This window comes from Pinus tabuliformis, chromosome 9, assembly GCF_031772625.1.
Source record: "Pinus tabuliformis cultivar Carrire ecotype Pingquan chromosome 9, CPIR1, whole genome shotgun sequence".
Lineage (NCBI taxonomy): Eukaryota > Viridiplantae > Streptophyta > Pinopsida > Pinales > Pinaceae > Pinus > Pinus tabuliformis.
In genome coordinates this window covers 33964148-33972569 of record NC_142307.1, presented here as the reverse complement: position 1 = coordinate 33972569, position 8422 = coordinate 33964148, and the positions used below count along the sequence as shown (strand labels likewise).

Below are 8422 nucleotides of genomic sequence, written 5' to 3'. Positions count from 1 at the left end.
CAAGAAACAAAGTTAGAAGAAGTGGAAATTATGAAAGAAGCTAGGAAATTCTGGAGAGATAGCATTCCTTAAGAGGAGCCTTAGGAGGACTAGGCATAATTTGGTTGAACAAGAATTTTACTCTCGTTTATGAAATTAAGACAAAATCTTGGATAATGGCTCTTTTGGAAGATAAGGAGACAGGGGAAAGATTACCCTTCATAATCAGGCATTACGACCAATAATCAGGCAGAATCCCTTTCACTCTGGAAATGATTCAAAATAATTTTGGATATTGCTATCAAAACTTTGTATATAGTTGGCGATTCCATGATGATCATCCAAAAATGTATTAATCTTCTCAAGAATGTCACTCTCCTAGAAGATGAAACCCCTCAATCATGGTAAGGATTACATATTTGTTATAATAAAAATTGAAAAAGTTCATCTATTCCATGTGTTGCGTGCCAATAACCATCTAGAAAATGGTTAGGCCAACGTGGGGGTGTTATTAGAACAAGGTTGAATTTGCATAAACCAACATAATTCTTCATGTCACATCCTTTGAATGGATGCATCAAGACAACATTGTATTGTGGTGGTAGGGGTCGTCAGAGTGTTAAGACAGTAGTTAAGAAGGCCATCTCCTCGAGGTGCCTATGCAAGATGGTAGTTAAGAAGGCCAACTCTCTGAGGTACCTTCGCAGTGTCTTGGTTGCAAGGTCAGTAGGTGGTGAGTTAATGCACGAGTGCGGTGCCGTCGGAAGGCAAATAATGTACGCTGACAGGTGGGTGTTGAAGCATCGGTTACTCATCGGAATTTTTAATATAACTACTTCTCTTAGTGATGAAGGAACCATCGTATTACGCTCCTGGGTTCTGGTGGTGGAAAATATGGAAGGAAAAGGCATTGGCAAGACTCTGCATTGTCACGCATTTATCAAGGACAAGATCGAGAGGAATGTTGGGATTGATCAGGTTGTTATATATTTCAGTTGGCTTCAGTCAATTAATCAAAATATTTTCATTGTTCAAAGGCGTATAGCTGCAAAGATGTCCTATGCACGAAATGGCAGTGGGGGAGGTTCAGGGCTTGGCAACTCGAGGTTTGGTCATGGCACAGGGCATGGAAGTGTTAATAATTTGGTGGATAGCTCCTATAAACAAGTAGTAAAGGATATTGTTGAATGAAAATATGGTTGTAATTTACGCCCAATTATCTGGTTTGGGCAATGACTTGGAATTAATGCAAAATGCATGTGCATAGATGTATTGAGTGTTCAATAGAAGGTTGACAACATCGACATTAAGGTGGAAACAACAACGGTGGGGGTCTTAAAGAAATTCTTCGAAGTTGGGGATTCAACAGCCATCATTGTTGCTAATGTTGAGGTTGTTGTTGTTGCGCGGGTTTTGGAAGAAGAAGAGAATGATGCGAAAGAACTAACCACTTATGTGGACGTTCTTACAGGTGAAGAAGCTGAGCCTGGTAGCAGCTGATTGAATTCGTCTTAATTTACATATATGCAATATTGATTTATAGAATATAGTGGTGTTTTTTTGGAGAATATATAGTTATAATTTTGTCATAAGAACATATGTAAATAATAGTGGTAGCAAGAAGGTCCCTATCCAATATAATTTGATGGAAGTTGCAAAAAGAACAAATCCGAATTTTGTAAGGGACCTGGCCCATTTCTAGTCAATATAATGAAAATACTACAAGTTTCATATATATATATATATATATATATATATATATATATATATATATATATATATATATATAGATGATGTGAAAATATAGATAAAAATAATTGAAATGTAACCCAAAATACATATTCAATATATGGTAACTCAAAACCCGTTCTCCTAACATCATTCTATGTTTCAATTATTTTTGTAAAGCTTTCCATAAAGCATTACTTAACCTGTCTATAAATATAGATGATCTGAAAATATAGATAAAAATAATTGAAATGCAACTCCACAAAAACATATTCCTATATTGACAAATGGTAACTCAAAACAACTGACTACAACAAATAAACAATAGCATATAAAAATAATTAAAATGTAGCCGAAAAACATATTCAATATATGGTAACTCACAACTAATTCTCCTAACAATTCTATATTTCAATTATTTTTGTATAAAATATCCATAAACCATTACTTAACCAGTCCATAAATATAGATTATCTAAATACAGGTAAAATAATTAAAATGTAACCCCAGAAAAATAGATTCCTATATTCACAATTGGTAACTCAAAAAAAATAACTACGATAAACAAACAACAACAAATAAAATAATTGAAAGGTAACCCAAAAAACATATTCAATATATGGTAACTCAAAATCATTTCTCCTAAATATTTTTGTGAAAGTTGTCCATAAACCATTACTTAACCTGGAGTCATCTTGGTGATGTCAATTAATCAAAATATTTTCATTGTTCAAAGGCGTATAGCTGCAAAGATGTCCTATGCACGAAATGGCAGTGAGGGGTTCAAGGCTTGGCAACTCGAGGTTTGGTCATGGCACAGGGCATGGAAGTGTTAATAATTTGGTGGATAGCTCCTATAAACAAGTAGTAAAGGATATTGTTGAATGAAAATATGGTTGTAATTTACGCCCAATTATCTGGTTTGGGCAATGACTTGGAATTAATGCAAAATGCATGTGCATAGATGTATTGAGTGTTCAATAGAAGGTTGACAACATCGACATTAAGGTGGAAACAACAACGGTGGGGGTCTTAAAGAAATTCTTCGAAGTTGGGGATTCAACGACCATCATTGTTGCTAATGTTGAGGTTGTTGTTGTTGCGCGGGTTTTGGAAGAAGAAGAGAATGATGCGAAAGAACTAACCACTTATGTGGACGTTCTTACAGGTGAAGAAGCTGAGCCTGGAAGCAGTTGATTGAATTCGTCTTAATTTACATATATGCAATATTGATGTATATAATATAGTGGTGTTTTTTTGGAGAATATATAGTTATAATTTTGTCATAAGAACATATGTAAATAATAGTGGTAGCAAGAAGGTCCCTATCCAATATAATTTGATGGAAGTTGCAAAAAGAACAAATCCGAATTTTGTAAGGGACCTGGCCCATTTCTAGTCAATATAATGAAAATACTACAAGTTTCATATATATATATATATATATATATATATATATATATATATATATATATATATATATATATATATATATATATATATATATATATATATATATATATATATATATATATAGATATATATATATATATATATATATATATATATAGAGAGAGAGAGAGAGAGAGAGAGAGAGAGAGAGATGATGTGAAAATATAGATAAAAATAATTGAAATGTAACCCCAAAGAAAACATATTCCTATATTGATAAATGGTAACTCCATACAAATAACTACAACAACAAATAAAAATAATTAAATGTAGCCCAAAATACATATTCAATATATGGTAACTCAAAACCCGTTCTCCTAACATCATTCTATGTTTCAATTATTTTTGTAAAGCTTTCCATAAAGCATTACTTAACCTGTCTATAAATATAGATGATCTGAAAATATAGATAAAAATAATTGAAATGCAACTCCACAAAAACATATTCCTATATTGACAAATGGTAACTCAAAACAACTGACTACAACAAATAAACAATAGCATATAAAAATAATTAAAATGTAGCCGAAAAACATATTCAATATATGGTAACTCACAACTAATTCTCCTAACAATTCTATATTTCAATTATTTTTGTATAAAATATCCATAAACCATTACTTAACCAGTCCATAAATATAGATTATCTGAAAATACAGGTAAAATAATTAAAATGTAACCCCAGAAAAATAGATTCCTATATTCACAATTGGTAACTCAAAACAAATAACTACGATAAACAAACAACAACAAATAAAATAATTGAAAGGTAACCCAAAAAACATATTCAATATATGGTAACTCAGAATCATTTCTCCTAAATATTTTTGTGAAAGTTGTCCATAAACCATTACTTAACCTGTCCATAAATATAGATGATCTAAAAATACATATAAAAATAATTGAAATGTAACCCTTCAAAAACATATTCCTATATCGACAAATGGCAACTCAAAACAAAATAACTACAAGAAACAAACAACCGAAGATAAAAATAATTGAAATGTAACCAAAAAAACATATTCAATAAATGGTAACTCGAAAAGATTTCTCCTAACATAATTCTATATTTCAATTATTTTTGTGAAAGCTTTCCATAAACCATTACTTAACCAGCCCATAAATATAGATGATCTAAAATTACATATAAAAATAATTGAAATGTAACTCCAGAAAACATATTCTTATATTGACAAATGGTAACTCAAAACAAACAACTACAACAAACAAACAACAAATCAAAATAATCGAAATATAACCCAAAAAACATATTCAATAAATGGTAACTCAAATCCAGTTCTCCTAACATAATTCTATATTTCAATTATTTTTGTGAAAAATTTCCATAAACCATTACTTAACCCATCCATAAATATAGATGATTTCAAAATACAAATAAAAATAATTGAAATGTAAACCTATTTTGACAAATGATGACACAACAAATAATAGCAACACAGATAAAAATAATTGAAATGTAACGCAAAAAAACATATTCAAAAACAAATAACTGCAACAAATAAAAATAATTGAAATGTAACCCAAAAAACATATTCAATAAATGATAACTCAAATCCAGTTCTCCTAACATAATTCTATATTTCAATTATTTTTGTGAAAATTTTCCATAAACTATTACTTAACATGTCCATAAATGATCTAAAAATACAAATAAAGATAATTAAACTGTAACCCGAAAAACATATTTTTATATTAACAAATGATAACTCAAAACAAATAATTACATCATCAGGGTTAGATGTTAGATAAAAAATAATTGAAATGTAACCCAAAAAGCATATTCAATATATGTAACTCAAAACCAGTTCTCCTAACCAATTACGACACCAAACAAACCGCAAGCAAAATATTTTTTCCTATTTCAAAAGTACATTGGATAAAAAAATAAAATAAAAGATATCAATGTAAGCTGGCAAGGTATTCCACCATTTTGCATAACTCATCAATAGGAATGGTCATGGCAGTTGCAATTTCGCTCATCCTTTGGCTGTTGAGATCCAGAAAAGACTCAATCAAATCGCCATCCAGCAACTGTTTCACATTTCTTGTGTCACCAGTGTTGAATGACCTCCACTGCTCATGGTTTAAGCCTCCTACTCCTCTTATTACGTTCACAAGATGCATTTGCAGCTTTTGAAGAATTTGATATTGCTCCTCTGGAAGTGATGCAATAAGACCAATCATACCATTAGTTGTTCCAAATATTACTGTAGGAATGGTATTCCCATACAAGGGCAAGGGCTGAGCTAAAGATGCACGCCTGAACTGGTTAACAAGAGCTCCAAGATGGTATTCACCTTCAAGTTTCAATTTTCTTTCCTCTTCCGAATCAATTGCAGCATCGTTCTTTTTCTTCACCACAAAAATGTCGAAATCTTTCTGATCTGTACCAACGTACGTATCATCATCCAGAAATTCTACAACAGTCATGTAGTTTGCACTATAATCGTGAGCCTTCTCTTCTAATATGCCTCCCCTCTCATCAATATTCTTGTATACCAACAAATACATAGATTGTACACAATCACCAACTAAGATAAAATCCCCACGAGTTTTTACACAGAGTGCTCACATTCAAACTCCACATTCAAACTCATCACAGTAGTAACACAATCACAGTAGTAACACAATCCTTGCTTTCTTCTTTCCGCCATTTCCGCTAGTGACACCTTTTGAACCTTAAGTGTTTGGGTAGTGCTTGGAGCCTGGGTGGGGCGACCCTTGGCTATGAAATTCGGATGAGTCGACTGGGCCGCTAACGCGCGTTCTACTTCACGAGCTATCTTGCAAGCATCCAGCCATGAGATTAGGTGTTGCAGTCGGACGTGGGCTTGTATGGCATATTTGAGACATGATCATGTATGTATAGGGGAGGATTTTATCCCTTTCTCCTATCCTATGAAGGAATGAACAGGAAGCATCTCTACATTGAAGTTCTGAAGGCCTTTTTTAGTCAGTTGTTGCTCTCGTAACTGTGATTTTAGGACGCTCGTCCTCCAGCCTATTGTAAATTACTTCCAAAGATGTTGCGCCTCGAGCAGCATCACAAACTATATCAGCAAAGATAGGAGCCATCTCTGTAAACTCAGCTTCAACAATGGTCTGTTTGCTCTGTTTCTGCATCACCTTTCTTAGGGACATGTCTTTTGTCGCTTTCTTGAGATAGACAAAATATATCAGCACAGAGGATATATAGTAATTAAGATTGAAAGCTTATGTGAAATGGCTTTGGATCATGAGAAAGGTTTTAATGAGATACTCGATTATAACTACCCATAACCAAGAAAATGATTATCCTTCCTCAGGCCACTAAATATTTAATAACCTATCAACTCATTTGTTTTAGTATTTAAAACATAATTATTCCACACACTTTACCGGACTTAATCGCACATCGCCATCTTAAAAGGGATACAGTATAGTGTTACCAGATGTATTAAGCATAATGCGATTGCGGAGATTGCAATATCGCATTTCGCAAATTGTTTGTGGTTGTTCTAATGGCTTGGTCAAGTTTCTCACAAACTATGCGAGTGTGAAATGACAAGGTGATTTTATCGCAGCAGGAGACCTAATCACATATCGCACTTTTGTAAAGGTTTTTTAACATGGTCATGTGGAAAAGTGTGATTTACGATCTGTGATATGGATTTCATCCTTACTTAGTTTTGCAAGGTTTGGCTAGGAAATTTCTTAGAATTAGGGTTTTATTATCCTAGGCCTAAAAATTTAAAAGGGTCCCCATTTACAATTCTAATCCTAGCTATTGTTTGTTGTAAATGGGGGGGTTGCTTCGTAGTACAACAATTGGTGATTCACTTGGGAGAACCAATTATCACTGAGTAGTTTTCTAAAATTTCTAAAAACTTTCAAAGTAATTAGGGTTATAAGAATAATGATTACATGAGTTATAAAGTAAACAACATGTCTATGGAATCATCATTACTTGCTCAACTTATTTACTTAATTACTTTACTCTTGTAATGATATAAGTATAAGCACTTGCATCAGCTAATAAAGTTTAAAGAAATATAGTAGGTGTCTTTTGGAGATTAGTTTTTTGTAGTTTACTCATTTACCACAGATAGAGCTTTTGTTGCCAGCAGGCATTCATATCCTCGACATGGTTATCTTTTAACCAAAAATGATTCATTGTCCCCCCTATATGAATTTTCAAATCTCAAAATGATACTCACTTCGACCTTGTCCTCTTTTTCCTTTTTTGAATGTAATTTTTCTCTTTTTGGTTTCTTAAAAGACATTGTCTAGGCGTGGTAACCTACTAATGACAATGCCATTCATTGGTTGTAACTAAACTGAACAAGCTGGCTCTTGATGAGACCCCTTGTCTTCTGATCAAGGGGACCATTAGCTAATACCATGTTTGGTATGCAGTATTGGTAATATCAATTTAATCACTTCCCTGTGAACGTGGAAAACAAGCTCGTAATGATACTTTTTATCTTTTAAATTTTTTTTTATATTTTAGAATTATATTCTAAAAAAGGAAAATTTTAAAAGATTGGATGGATCATTGGCTCTTTTGAGAGTTTTGGGTGATAATGATAGAGTTTTTAAGATGTTGATCTGCAAAAAGCCTTACTAGGTTAAAGATTCTTTTTTGGACTGATAATAAAACCCTCATATTCTATAAGGTTAAGAGCTTGTTCGTAAAATGAATAATAATTATTATTAGAGTCTATAGTGTCATAACATAATATTGTTTTTTTCTAAATGGTCTTATATCCCGCGCACGCGGCTTGCTAGGTTTCCTCTGACTGCGCTTTCTACTTCAGCCCTCGGCCCTTGGCATGGCCCCTCCAGAGGCTCCACCAGAGGAGGTCTCTCTTCAACAGGCTTTCTCTGCCTTGGTCATATCATTACAACCTCAAAGACCTCGCCCTACAGTCTCCAAATTCATGAAAAAACTTGATGGTTTACAGGAATTAATCTTACCTCCAACCTTGCCTCACATGGCGGCCCTTGCTTTAGCAGAACAAGGTCTCATTGGGCAATTTACTAGGCTTTGGCCATCTCCAAAAATAGTGCAAATATGGGTGTAAAGGAACTGGTCAGATAAAACTCAAGGGAAAATCTCCATTAGATTTTGTGGGAAAGGGTATTTCACTTTTCATTTTAAAACAAAAGAAGATAAAGACTTAATTTTCCGAAATGGGCCTTATTTCATGGATTCAAGAGAATTATATCTCAAAAAATGGACTCCGGACTTTGATCTAGAGTT

At 33.1% G+C, this 8422-nt stretch overlaps 1 pseudogene; it reads right to left on the bottom strand.

Moving 5' to 3' along the window:
* Positions 1-5079: 5079 nt before the first annotated feature.
* On the bottom strand, positions 5080-5691 carry LOC149146981 (DNA damage-binding protein 1b pseudogene; annotated as a pseudogene).
* Positions 5692-8422: the final 2731 nt, after the last annotated feature.